Consider the following 14,833-nt stretch of genomic DNA (forward strand, 5'->3'; position numbering starts at 1 on the left):
TCTAATTTTACTTGGCATAATGTTTTCAGGGTTCATTCATGTCGTACATAGCCTTTGTCAGAACAAAATCACAATAGTTATTTATTTTTATTTTATTGTTGCTGTTGAGAATACATACAGCAAAGTTACACCAATTCAACCATTTCTACATGTACAATTCAGTGACATTGACTGCGTTCTTTGAGTTGTACAACGATTTTCACCCTCCTTTTCTGAGTTGATGCTCCCCTATTAACATAAACTCAATGCCCCGTAAGGTTCCTATCCAATCTTTCAAGTTGCTGTTGTCAGTTTGATCCCATATAGATAGCTCTTAAAAGGCATAATACTTAAGGCAGACATTTTTTTACTAGTTAAGCTAAACTATTGTTTTGTTTTAAGAAGACTTCAGGGGATATTTTTGGTTTAAGGTTTAAAGATTATCTCAGGGCAATTATTTCAGGGATTCATTTAACCGCCATGGCTCCAGAAAGTCTAGAGTCCATGAGAATTTGAAATTGTGTTCTGTGTTTTTCCCCTTTTGATCAGGATTCTTCTATACAATCTTTGATCTATTCTGTCATTTTTAACTGACTCACTTTTTACATATATTTATTATAAAAAGGAAATCATGTCAGTGTTCTAAATGGAAAACTAGTAACTCTTGCCACAATTAGAAAGTAATGTTAAAAAAAAAAGCCATATAACTTTTTTTGTTTTTTCTATTTTATTGTGGTGAAAATATATGCACCAGAACATTTTCCAGCACAACTTCCACATTTACAATTCAATGAAAAGCTACATAACTTTTAAATTAAGAAAAAATGAATTGTCACCTATCCTCTAAAATCATCCAGCAAACTTTCCTGGGAAACATCTCCTGATCTGTAAAAGCTCGAAAGCTCAGGTACAGTATCTAGATGGTCAGTGATGTTGCCTGCTACACAGCAGGTGCTCAACATTGGGGGATGAATATTCTTGGCCTATGAAAAATTCAGAGATGAATGAAATAGTCTTTTTGTGAATAAGAATCACCTCTGCCATTTGGATCAAGTGCCGAATCCTAAGCCAACCCTCCAAAAAGCATGATTCAAAGTGTTTTCAGGTAGGACCCAGGAACTTGCAGTTTAATAAGCATCCCAAGTGATTCTGATGCAATTGGACTGTAGACCATATTTTGGAAAATATTAAGAAATTGTTCTGAAGAAAGAAGAAAATACATGATAGGTTTGCTCTAATTTGGGAATATGAATATGGGAATCATGGTGCTATCTCAGTCATGGTTGAAATGGATGGAGGAATACAAGATCAATTGAGAGAAAAGGAAAGCCAAAATGGAAGTGATTGAAAAAAATCATAAGGGTGGCTAAGGGACTAAGGGTCTAGAGCAAGAAGGACAATTTCAGAAGGTGTAGTGGCTGGTTCTTCTCCCCAATTACTTATAATACAAAAGATATAAAACTTAAAAGGTGCAAAAGTATACACAGTGAAAATAACTCAATATTCCCCCAGCTACCCAAGAGGCAGAAACCCTGGTGGCATAGTGGTTAAGTGTTATGGCTGCTAACCAAGAGGTCGGCAGTTCAAATCTGCCGGGTGCTCCTTGGAAACTCTTATCGGGCAGTCCTACTCTGTCCTAGAGGGTCGCTATGAGTCTGAATTGACTTGATGGCAGTGGGTTTTTTTTTGTTTTTACCCAAGAGGCAAACCCTTATGAGTAGTTCCCTGTATAAATATATATACAAGCACACTATATAAGTATAAAATATTTAAAGTATTACATGTTTAGAGTATTTCACAGAGGGTTCTGAAAGAGTTTCAGATGAGGAAGAGTGTGAAACGGGGTCAGGAAGGGCTGCATGGGAATTAGTGTCTGGGGGATAAAGGCTGACCTAAAGTCCTGAGTTCCTGTGTGGTCACTACATGAACAGGGACAAGGGTTAGGATGCAGTGAGTCCTGATGGACAGCACTCTTCACAAGCCGAGTGTGAAGTGGGGCCTGGAACCTGGGCACTGTCCCAGCTCACCTGCCTGCAGGTCCAGGGACCCAGACTTCACAGCTTCTCCCCAGGGGTACTTTCCTCTCTGCTGTGTTGTCTCGGGTCAGTGCTGCACTCATCATTTCTGAATAATGGGAATATCTTGGCAACAAGACGAGAGAGGCCCAAGAGCACTGGGATGGGATGTGGGACAGCAGGAGAGGAGGAGAGAAATTGGAAAAGGGAGGTAGAATACAGTCTCCTTCTCATCTCCCCAAACCCCAAAGAGAAGTTCCGAGGACACATTCTTCTTTCCAGTATAAAGCGCTGCATGGCCTACCCTGATCCAGGTACCTGAATGAAGTTAGGTGAGTTCCTCAGATGTCAAGATGTCAGGGGCAGGCCATGCCTCATGGATGTCAGTACCCAGGGTGACCATAGTTGGCAGTAGAGTGCAGCAGTTGAGTTATCCCAGACCTGAGTTTGAAACTTTTGCTAAGGGACAAGTTACCCTCTTCATCCAAAAAAGGTAATAGTTACACTTCACAGGGCTGTTTTGAGAACTAAATGAAATAATATATCCAAGGGACTCTGCATAGAAACTAGGAGGTAGTGCAAACATTATTTTTAACCCCGTCCTAACTTCACATGTCTTAAAAGCTCAATTTTTTTTTGCAGCTTTATTGAGAATAATTGATATACATTAAATTGTAGATATTTAAAGTGTACAAATTGAAATGTTTTGACATGACACATATATTTGCGTATGTGTGGGTGTATTTGTTGTTGTTAGCTGCCACTGAGTCAGCCCTGACTCATGGCGAGTCCCTGTGCACAGCAGAATGAAACACTGCCCAGTCCTTTGCCATTCTCATGATCAGTTGCAGATTGAACCATTGTGATCCATAGGGTTATCGCTGGCTGATTTTCGGAAGTATACATCTCCACGAAACAACCATCACACCCAAGATAATGAACATATGTTGTTAGGTGTTGTTGAGTCGGTTCTGACTCATAGCGAACAACAGAATGAAACACTGCCTGGTCCTGCGCCATCCTCTCAATTGCTGTTATGCTTGAGCCCACTGTTGCAGCCACTGTGTCAATCCATCTCGTTGAGGGTCTTCCTTTCTTTCGCTGACCCTCTACTTTACCAAGCATGATGTACTTCTCCAGGGACTGGTCCTTCCTGACAACATGACCAAAGTATGTGAGACGTAATCTCACCATGCTTGCTTCTAAACTGGATATGGAGATTATGGAACAATATCATTATTATCACACGAGTAAAATTTTGTTGATCATTCAAAAGCGGCTGAAGCAGTGTATTGATAGGAACCTGACAGAAATTCAAGCTGGATTCAGAAGAGCATGTGGAACCAGGGATATCATCGCTGATGTCAGATGGATCCTGGCTGAAAGCAGAGAATACCAGAAAGATGTTTACCTGTGTTTTATTGACTATGCAAAGGCACTGGACTATGTGGATAGCATTGCAAAGAATGGGAATTCCAGAACACAAATTGTGCTCATGAGGAACCTTGACACAGATCAAGAGGCAGTCATTCGAACAGAGCAAGGGGATACTGTGTAACCCGTTTAAAGTCAGGAAAGGTATGCATCAGGGCTGTATTCTTTACCATACTTATGAAGCTGGACTATATGAAGAACAGGGCATCAGGATTGGAGGAAGACTCATTAATAACCCGTATTATGCAGATGACAAAACCAGTGAACATATACCAAACCAAAACCAAACCCACTGCCGTGAGTCGATTCCAACTCATGGCGACCCTATAGGACAGAGTAGAACTGCCCCATAGAGCTTTCAAGGAGCGCCTGGCAGATTTGAACATACAGATCACCCCAAATGTTTCCTCTTGCTCCATTGTAATCTCCCCATCCTGCACCTCCCAGCTCTGTCCCAAGGCAACCACTGACCTGTTTTCTGTCAGTATCGATTAGTTTGCATTTTCTAGAATTTTATATAAATGGAGTCTTACAGAATATGCTTTTTTGTCTTCGCTTTTTTTTACTCAGCATGATTATTTTGAGATTCATCCATGTTGTTTCATGTATCAATAATTGGTTTGTTTTTATTGCTCAACAGGATTCCATTGTATGAATGTATCACAGTTTGTTTATCCATTCCCCTGTTGATGGACATTTGAGTTGTTCCCAGGTGCAATAAAGCTGCAATGAACATTTGCGTACTAAGTCTTTGTGTGGACAATCTTTTTATTTCTCGTGGGTAAATACCCAGTGGCATCACTAGGGGGTGCGGTGGGTGCAGACTGCACCGGGTGACACTCTCAGAGGGAGTGACACCAAAATGACTGTCTATAAAATTTTTATGCAGTGTCTCAGCAGAAGTTTACTATTTTTAATAAAAATATCCCTGTAGTGATAACAACAATTTTTTTTTTTTCCGTAAGCCCAGCTTACATGTATCAATATACCTACAAGGCTAAAACCCTGCTAATTTGTTTTTGAATCTTCTAATGCGCTCCATTCCGAGATGTCAGTATTACCCAATTACAAGTATGCTTCGAAGCACTGGCTTCCTCTGCAAGCACTACAAGCACTGTTGTTTTCCTTGCTGGTGGTGTTTATATAGTTGCTGATTTTGTCAAATTTTCTGGTTTTAGCTACAATATTGTGGTAATTAGTATTCGTGAACCTATATAAATAACTTTTTTGAGAACAAAGTAGTAATTAAAGGTAAAGAAGGTGAACAATAAAAAAAGGCTTCCAATCAGTTACCAATATTGTTGTAACTAATAATGTTGTAATTCAATGTAGAAAGATTTCACAAAACAATTTTGTTGTTCATATTCATATAATCTTAAGAAATATTGCATTTAAGCAATTTACAACTGTATTTGTCACGTATTATTCTACGATTAAAATTGATAAACACATGTATAAACCAAAAACCAAACCAAACCAAACCCATTGCCATCCAGTCGATTCCAACTCATAGCGACCCTATAGGACATGGTAGAACTGCCCCATATGGTTTCTAAGGCTGTAATCCTTATGAAAGCAGACTGCTACATCTTTCTCCCACAGAGCAGCTGGTCGGTTCGAACCACGGACCTTTCAGTTAGCAGCCAAGTGCTTAACCACTGTACCACCAGGACTCCTAATAGGTATAACAATTATTGATTGTATAACTCTTTGGTAACTAAATAGAGAAATTGGCAGTTTAAAACATGAAGTGGGTAAAATGCTGTTTCTTCATACATTTTTAGAAATATAACTTTAATCTTAAATTCAGGTTTTTTAAAATTTTTAGTCTTTTTAAAAATTTCCTTTAAAAACGTCACTGTCTTGCAAATATATATCTGACTTTAATGAAATTTTCAGGGTTTAAGTTTGAATTAAAGTTTAAAAAAATAGTGACATATTAAAAAGTGAGTTGGTGAAGGGCATTGATTTCAATGAAGTCATTCATGGGTTCAAAGATTTGAAGGCTAGGAAAGGAAAGTTCAGATTTAGTCAAGATGTTCACTAAGTACTAAAATGATTGTGTATTTTTTCCTGTTTATTTCTGTGGTATTATTTCATTTATGAATATATTTCTACATGCATTTGTTTACAACTTCTACATTATTTGGGATTGGTTATATAAACCTAACTCATTAATGTATCTCTTGTAACGGTAAAGTTTAATGTTAAAATGAACATAATTTCCAAGTTTTTAGCTATGACATTTCTGATCAGCGTCTGATCTCTAAAATCTACATGATACTACAAAAAGAAAAATAACCCAATTAAAAAATGGGCAAAGGATATGAACAGGCACTTCACTAAAGAAGACATTCAAGTAGTGAACAGATCCATGAGGAAATGCTCACAATCATTAGTGAGTAGAGAAATGCCAATCAAAACTACAATGAGATTCCATCTCACTCCAACAAGGCTTGCATTAATCCAAAAAACACAAAATAATAAATGTTGGAGAGGTTGTTCAGAGACTGGAACACTTATACACTGTTGATGAGAATGTAAAATGGTACAACCACTTTGGAAATTGATTTGGTGCTTCCTTAAAAAGCTAGAAATAGAACTACCATACAATCCAGCAATCCCCCTCCTTGGTATATATCCTAGAGAAATAAGAGCCTTTACATGAACAGATATATGCACACCCATCTTCATTGCAGCATTGTTTACAATAGCAAAAATGTGGAAGCAACCAAGGTGCCCATCAACAGAAGAATGGATAAATTATGGTATATTCACACGATAGAATACTATGCATCTAAAAAGAACAAAGATGAATCCATGAAACATTTCATAACATGGATGAATCTGGAAGGCATTATTCTGAGTGAAATTAGTCAGTTGCAAAAGGACAAATATTGTAGCAGACCGCTATTACAAGAACTCAAAAAATAGTTTAAAAAGAGAAGAAAATATTTTTTGATGGTTATGAGATTGGAGATGGAGGGAGGGAGGGTGGGAGGGACAGAGGGAGGGAAAGAAGTTTTCACTAATTAGTATATAAGAACTATTTTAGGTGAACGGAAAGACAACACACAATACAGGAGAGGTCAGCACAACTGGACTAAACCAAAAGCAAAGAAGTTTCCTGAAATAAACTGAATGCTTCGAAGGCCAGCATAGCAGGGGCAGGGGTTTGGGGACCATGGTTTCAGGGGACATCTAAGTCAATTGGCATAATACAATCTATTAAGATAACATTCTGCATCCTATTTTGGAGAGTGGCGTCTGGGGTCTTAAATGCTAACAAGCGGCCATCTAAGATGCATCAATTGGTCTCAACCCACCTGGAGCAAAGGTGAATGAAGAACACCAAAGACACAAGGTAATTATGAGCCCAAGAGACAGAAAGGGCCACAGAAACCAGAGACTCCATCAGCCTGAGACCAGAAGAACTAGATGGTGCCCGGCTACAACCGATGACTGCCCTGAGAGGGAACACAACAGAGAACCCCTGAGGGAGCAGGAGAGCAGTGGGATGCAGACCTCAAATTCTCACAAAAGGACCAGACTTAATGGTGTGACTGAGACTAGAAGGACCCTGGAGGTCATGGTCCCCAGACCTTCTATTAGCCCAGGACAGGAACCATTCCCAAAGCCAACTCTTCAGACAGGGATTGGACTGGACTATAAGAAAATGATAATGGTGAGGAGAGAGCTTCTTGGATCAAGTAGACACATGAGACTATGTGGGCAGCTTCTGTCTGGAGAGGAGATGAGAGGGTAGAGGGAGTCAGAAGCTGGCCGAACGGATACGAAAATAGACAGTAGAGAGAGGGACTGTGCTGTCTCATTAGACGGAGAGCAACTAGGAGTATACAGCAAGGTGTATATAAGTTTTTGTATGAGAGACTGACTTGGTTTGTAAACTTTCACTTAAAGCACAATAAAAATTTTTTAAAAACCTGAAAAAAATGATCATAATTTTCATGTAGTTCTTAAACGTTTTTGCTTTTAATTCTGTTGTTTTCTTACCAAATTTTCACTTTAGCTACATGAAACTATGTAAATGTAAGTACATTTAGGCTGTGCATATGATATTGAAATTTAAAGTATAATTTTAATTTTGCTAGTTGTTTACGTCACTAGTATTGCCATTACATTCAGTGATATATGGGAATTATGATTTATGAGTAACATTAGTACAAAAAACATTACGAAGGATGCTGTATGGTCTGGTATGGGAGGAGGTCCATGGGGGGGTGACACTACGAGTTACTGTACTGGGTGACAGCAACCATAGTGTAAACACCTAGGAGTGCAAGGGCTGAGTAGGTCATGTGGTAGACATATATTTAACCTTAGAAAAATCTGCTAAGTTGTTTGCCAAAGTGGCTGCACCATTTTACATTCCCACCAGCAGTGTATAAGAGTTCCAGTTTCTCCACATTTTCTCCAACGCTTGTCTTTTTAATTTTAGCCATTTTAATAGGTGAGTGGTAGCATCTCATTTGGTTTTAATTTGCATTTCCTTAATGATTAATGATGTTGAGCATCTTTTCATGTGCTTATTTGTCAACTGTATCTTTTTTTTGGTGAACTGTCAAATCTGTTCAAATCTTTTGCCCGTGCTTTTTTTTTTTTTTAATTGCCCTTTTTTTTTTTTTTAACTTTTATTGAGCTTCAAGTGAACGTTTACAAATCAAGTCAGTCTGTCACATATAAGTTTACATACATCTTACTCCGTACTCCCACTTGCTCTCCCCCTATTGAGTCAGCCCTTCCAGTCTCTCCTTTCGTGACATTTTTGCCAGCTTCCCACTCTCTCTATCCTCCCATCCCCCCTCCAGACATGAGATGCCAACACAATCTCAAGTGTCCACCTGATATAATTAGCTCACTCTTCATCAGCAACTCTCTCCCACCCACTGTCCAGTTCCTTTCATGTCTGATGACTTGTCTTCGGGGATGGTTCCCGTCCTGTGCCAACAGAAGGTCTGGGGACCCTGGCCGCCGGGATTTCTCTAGTCTCAGTCAGACCATTAAGTATGGTCTTTTTATGAGAATTTGGGGTCTGCATCCCACTGATCTCCTGCTCCCTCAGGGGTTCTCTGTTGTGCTCCCTGTCAGAGCAGTCATCGATTGTGGCCAGGCACCATCTAGTTCTTCTGGTCTCAGGATGATGTAGGTCTCTAGTTCATGTGGCCCTTTCTGTCTCTTGGGTTCTTAGTTGTCGTGTGACCTTGGTGTTCTTCATTCTCCTTTGATCCAGGTGGGTTGAGACCAATTGATGCATCTTAGATGGCCGCTTGTTAGCATTTAAGACCCCAGACGCCACATTTCAAAGTGGGATGCAGAATGTTTTCATAATAGAATTATTTTGCCAATTGACTTAGAAGTCCCCTTAAACCATGGTCCCCAAACCCCCGCCCTTGCTCCACTGACCTTTGAAGCATTCATTTTATCCCGGAAACTTCTTTGCTTTTGGTCCAGTCCAATTGAGCTGACCTTCCATGTATTGAGTGTTGTCTTTCCCTTCACCTAAAGCAGTTCTTATCTACTAATTAATCAATAAAAAACCCTCTCCCTCCCTCCCTACCTCCCTCCCTCCCTCCCTCCCCCTCTCGTAACCACAAAAGTATGTGTTCTTCTCAGTTTTTACTATTTCTCAAGATCTTATAATAGTGGTCTTATTTGTCCTTTTGCCTCTGACTCATTTCGCTCAGCATAATGCCTTCCAGGTTCCTCCATGTTATGAAATGTTTCACAGATTCGTCACTGTTCTTTATCGATGCGTAGCATTCCGTTGTGTGAATATACCACAATTTATTTACCCATTCATCCGTTGATGGACACCTTGGTTGCTTCCAGCTTTTTGCTATTGTAAACAGAGCTGCAATAAACATGGGTGTGCATATATCTGTTTGTGTGAAGGCTCTTGTTTCTCTAGGGTATATTCCGAGGAGTGAGATTTCTGGGTTGTATGGTAGTTCTATTTCTAACTGTTTAAGATAACGCCAGATAGATTTCCAAAGTGGTTGTACCATTTTACATTCCCACCAGCAGTGTATAAGAGTTCCAATTTCTCCGCAGCCTCTCCAACATTTATTGTTTTGTGTTTTTTGGATTAATGCCAGCCTTGTTGGAGTGAGATGGAATCTCATCGTAGTTTTAATTTGCATTTCTCTAATTTGCCCGTGCTTTTTAAATCAGGCTATTTGTTTTATGTTACTGAGTTCTGAGAGTTCTTTATATATTCTGGATACAAGTCATTTATCAGAATATGATTTCCATGTTTTTTCTTCCAGTTTGTGGCTTATATTGTCATTCCCTTAATGGAATTTTTCGAAAAGCAGAAGTTCTTAACTTTATTGAAATTCAATTTATCAATTAGTTTTTTTCAATGTGTCAACATTCTCTTCAGTTGCATTCTGGTTATTTTGTTTCCAGTACTGTAGTTTCCCTGTCCCCTTATCTTCTCATCTTTGCTTTAGAGTAATAGATGACCTTTTGGTCTCATACAGGTGGCTTTTAATGGAGCACCGTACTCACAGATAATAAAAGTATTTTGTGTGCCAATCTGTTATTTTGCTAAAAGGTGATCTCAGGGGGTAGTTTTGGTTCAAGGTTTAAAGAGTATCTCAGGACAGACAAGGATGCCCTTTATCACCACTCTCATTCAACATTGTTCTGGAAGTCCTAGCTAAAGCAAATGGCAAGAAAAAGAAATATAGGGCATCCAAATTGGTAAGGAAGAAGTAAAACTTTCCTTATTCACAGATAATATGATCCTATATGTAGAAAACCCCAAAGATGCCACAAGAAAGCAACTGGAACTAACAGAAAGATACAGCAAACTGGCAGGATATAAGATAAACATATGAAAATCAGTTGGATTCCTCTACACCAACAAAGAGAACTTCTAAAAGTTAATCAGGAAACTAATATCATTTACAATAGCCCCCCCACAAGATAGAATACTTAGGAATAAATCTAACCAAGGATGTAAAAGACCTTTACAAAGAAAACTACAAAACACTACTGCAAGAAATCAAAATAGACCTATGTAAATGGAAAAATATACCATGCTTATGGATAGGAAGACTCAACATTGTGAAAATGTCGATACTACCCAAAGCTATCTACAGATATAATGCAATCCCAATCCAAATTCCAACAGCATTCTTTAAGGAGATGGAAAAACTAATCACCAACTTTAAATTGAAAGGAAAGAGGCCCCAGATAAGTAAAGCATCACTGAAAAAGAAGAACAAAGTAGGAGGCCTCACACTACCAGATCTGGCAGACTACTATACAGCCATGGTAGTCAAAACAGCCTGGTACTTGTACTATGACAGACATATAGACCAGTGGAACAGAGTTGAGAACCCAGACATAAATCCATCCACCTATAGGCAGGTGATCTTTGACAAAGAGCCAAAAGACAGTCTCTTTAATAAATGGTACTGGCAAAACTGGATGTCTACCTGTAAATAAATGAAATAGGAGCCATACCTCATACCATACACAAAAACTCTCTCAAAATTGATCAGAGACCTAATTATAAAACCTAAAACTATAAGAATCATGGGAGAAAAAATAAGGACAACTCTAGGGGCCCTAATATATGATATAAATAGAATACCAAACATAACTAAAAATGCACAAATATCAGAAGATGAACTAGATAACTTGAACCTCCTAAAAATTAAACACTTATGCTCATCAAAAGGCTTCTCCAAAAGAGTAAAAAGAGAACCTACAGATGGGAAAATTTTTTGGCTATGACATATCTGACAAGGGTCTAATCTCTAAAATCTGTAGAAAACTTCAACACCTCAACAACAAAAAGACAAACAACCCAATTAAAAAATGGGCAAAGGATATGAACAGGCATTTCACCAAAGAAGCATCCAGAAATGCTTGCAGTCATTAGCCATTAGAGAGATGCAAAGTCAAACTACGATGAGATAGCATCTCACCCCAGTATTATTGACACTAATCAAAAACAAACTAACAAATGTTGGAGAGGTTGTGGAGAGATTGAAAGTCTTATACACTGCTGTAGGGAACATAAAATGATACAACCGCTTTGGAAAATGGTATGGAGCTTCCTGAAAAAGGTAGAAATAGAAATACCATATGACCCAACAATTCCACTCCTAGGTGTATACCCTAAAGAAATAAGAGCTGTGACACGAATAGACATATACACACCCATGTTCACTGCAACATTGGTCACATTATCAAAAAGATGGAAGCAACTTAAATCCCCATCAACAGATGAATGGATCAACAAACTGTGGTACATACACACAATGGAATACTACTCAATGATAAGGAGTAATGACGAATCTGCAAGACACCTCAGGACACAGATGAATTTGAAGTACATTATGCTGTGTGAAATCAGTCAATCACAAAAAGTCAAATATTGTAAAAGACCACTATTATAAAGAAACAAGAAAAGGTTTATACACACAATGGGGGTGGGGGGGAAGCTTTCTTTGTTACCAGGGATAGGAGGGAGGGAAGGAAAATTATCAAGTAGATGGAAGACACATGTTAATTTTGGTGAAGGGAAAGGCAATAGACAATATGGAGGAAGTCAGCAAAACATGACCAAGGCATGGGAGGACACTGAAAGGAACGCAAGAACAGGGCAACAATGGTAATTACTATAGCATAGACAATCCTGCAACAACAGTATTAACAAACACTAATTTACGAATGGATAGATAGCTAGATAGATATGGCAAGAGGTGTGAGAGAGTATAAGGAAACACACCCATCTGAAGATATAGGTCTGGTGGTGGATATTTCTACATACATAGCTGTAAGTGATAGCTATATAACAGTATAGACACTGGAGCACACACAGGGCCATAGTCAGGGCAACTTCTTAGACATAACCAAACATGTCGAGGCTCAAAAGTGAAGGATCATAGACTTGGGGAATAGCTACATCAATTGGCACAACATAGTTTATAAAGACAAAGTTCTGAATCCTACTTTGGTGAGTAGCATTTGGGGTCTTAAAAGCTTTCAAGAGGCCATCTAAGATACAGCTTTTGGTCTTTTACCATCTGGAGCCAAACAGAATTAAGAAAACCAAAGACCCAAAGGAGCACTTAGTCCAAAGGACTAATGGAGCACATGACCACAGCCTACACAACCCCGAGACCAGAAGAACTAAATAGGGCCCAGCTACTACTACCAACCACTCTTACGGGGATCACAACAGAGGGTCACGGACAAAAACTGTAGAGAAAAAAACAAATTGATAAAAAAGACCAGACTTACTGGTCTGATAGAGACTGGAGGAACCCCCGAAACTGTGGCCCTAAGACACCTTTCTGAGCTGGAACTGAAGCCATTACTATATACCACTCATCAGCCAAACCATAGACATAAAGTAAACAACACCCCAGAGGAACGTATTCTTTAGAGAAATCTATTATACTAGATCAAAAGCAAAGATAAGAAGGCAGGAAGAAGTATCAATTCAGGATGAAAGGAAACAGGGAACCTAGGATGGAAATAGGGGGAAGGCAGGCACATTTCGGGAAATGGAACCAAGTCAGGGAACACTTTGTGTACAAACCATTGAATGGGAAACTAATGTGCTATGTAAGCTTTCACCTAATGCACACTAAAGAATTAAAAAAAAAAAAAAAAAAAAAAGAGTATCTCAGGGTGATAGTCTCAGGGGGTTCTCTAGTTTGAACTGCTCCACTAAATCTGAACTTTTTAAGAATTTGAGTTCTGTTCAACGTTTTTCTCCCGTTCTATCCAGGTCTGTCTATTGTGGCCCTGATCAGAATGGTCACTGGTGGTAGCTGGGCACCATCTAGTTCTTTTGGTCTCAGGGTAGATGAGAAAAACTCAGATTTTGAGAGCGCACTCAGATTTGAACTACACAAACACTCCAGGGTTAGGAAACTAGCTGAATCACTGAAGGTATAAGCTCTGATGTGGAGACTGCCTAGGTTTAAATCCTGACTAAGATTTTCTGGCTGTTTTATATTAGCCAAAATTTTTATGACCCAGTGTAAAATATGGGTACATTGCTCATTGGTGTGAAGAATAGATGAGGTAGTATGTATAAGGCGCTTATTATAGCAGCTGGCACATAGTAAGTGCACAATAAATGTTAACTATTATTACTATCTAGGAGTCCCTGAGGAGCCATGGTGGTGCAGTCATTAAGCATTCAACTGCTAACCAAAAGGTTAAAGGTTTGAACCCACCAGTTGCTCCACTGGAGAAAGATGTGGCAGTCTGCTTCCGTAAAGATTTATAGCCTTGAAAACTCTATTGGGCAGTTCTACTCTCTTCTATAGGATTGCTTTGAGTTGGAATCTACTTGACAGCAATGGGTGTGGTTTAGGAGTCTCTGGATGGCACAAATGTTTAAGCACCCAACTACTAACCAAAAGATTGGTGGTTCAAAGCCACCCAGAGGCAATTTGAAAGAAAGGCCTGGTGATCTGCTCTTAATAGGTCTTAGACTTGAAAACCCTACAGAGCACAGTTCTACTCTGTAACACAAGTGCTCACCATGAAATGGTATCAACTCAAAGACAGCTGGTTTGTTTTTTATTATTATTACTATATATATTAGGCACTTTACAGGTACCTAGGTGGCAATTTGCGCTTGACTGCTGTCATGGATTGAATTGTGTCCCCCCAAAATATGTGTCAACTTGGTTAGGCCATGATTCCCAGTATTGTATGGTTGTCCTCCATTTTGTGATTGTAATTTTCCTATGTGTTGTAAATTCTAATCTCTGCCTGTGGTTAATGAGGCAAGATTATGTTGGAGAGGATTAGGGTGGGATGTAACACCCTTTCTCAGATCACATCCCTGATTTAATGTAAAGGGAGTTTCCCTGGGGTGTGGCCTGCACAGAGCATTGGAGACCTCATACCACCAAGAAAGCAGCGCCAGGAGCAGAGCGTGTCCTTTGAACCTGGGGTTCCTGCAAGAAGAAGCTCCTAGTCCAGGGGAAGATTGATGAGAAGGACCTTCCTCCAGAGCCAACAGAGAGGGAGAAAGCCTTCCCCTGGAGCCGATGCCCTGAATTTGGACCTCTGTCCTACTAGATTATGAGAAAATAAATTTCTGTTTGTTAAAGCCATCCACTTGTGGTATTTCTGTTATAGCAGCACTAGATAACTAAGACAACTGCTAACCTAAAGGCCGTCAGTTCGAACCCACCCAACAGTACTATGGAAAAAAGGCCTGACAATCTGCTTGCATTAAAATTACAGCCAAGAAGACCCTCTGGAGCAGTTCTACTCTGTAACACATGGCATCACCATGAGTCAGAATGGACTTGGAGGCAACGGATTTTGGTTTTGGTCACTGGCCCAAGCCACCTATGCCTCTCACCTAGATGACAGCAGTAGCCTCAGAACTGTTC

At 39.4% G+C, this 14,833-nt stretch overlaps 1 long non-coding RNA gene across 1 annotated transcript in view; it reads right to left on the bottom strand.

Annotated features, from left to right (window-relative positions):
- Positions 1–759: 759 nt before the first annotated feature.
- The window catches only part of LOC126075650 (uncharacterized), a 31,673-nt gene continuing 17,599 nt past the window's right edge, over positions 760–14,833 (bottom strand). The window contains exon 3 of the long non-coding RNA XR_007517225.1: positions 760–3,373. This is a non-coding gene — a long non-coding RNA (uncharacterized LOC126075650). The remainder of the gene's footprint in view (positions 3,374–14,833) is intronic.

Source organism: Elephas maximus, chromosome 4 (genome assembly GCF_024166365.1).
Source record: "Elephas maximus indicus isolate mEleMax1 chromosome 4, mEleMax1 primary haplotype, whole genome shotgun sequence".
NCBI classification, from domain to species: domain Eukaryota; kingdom Metazoa; phylum Chordata; class Mammalia; order Proboscidea; family Elephantidae; genus Elephas; species Elephas maximus.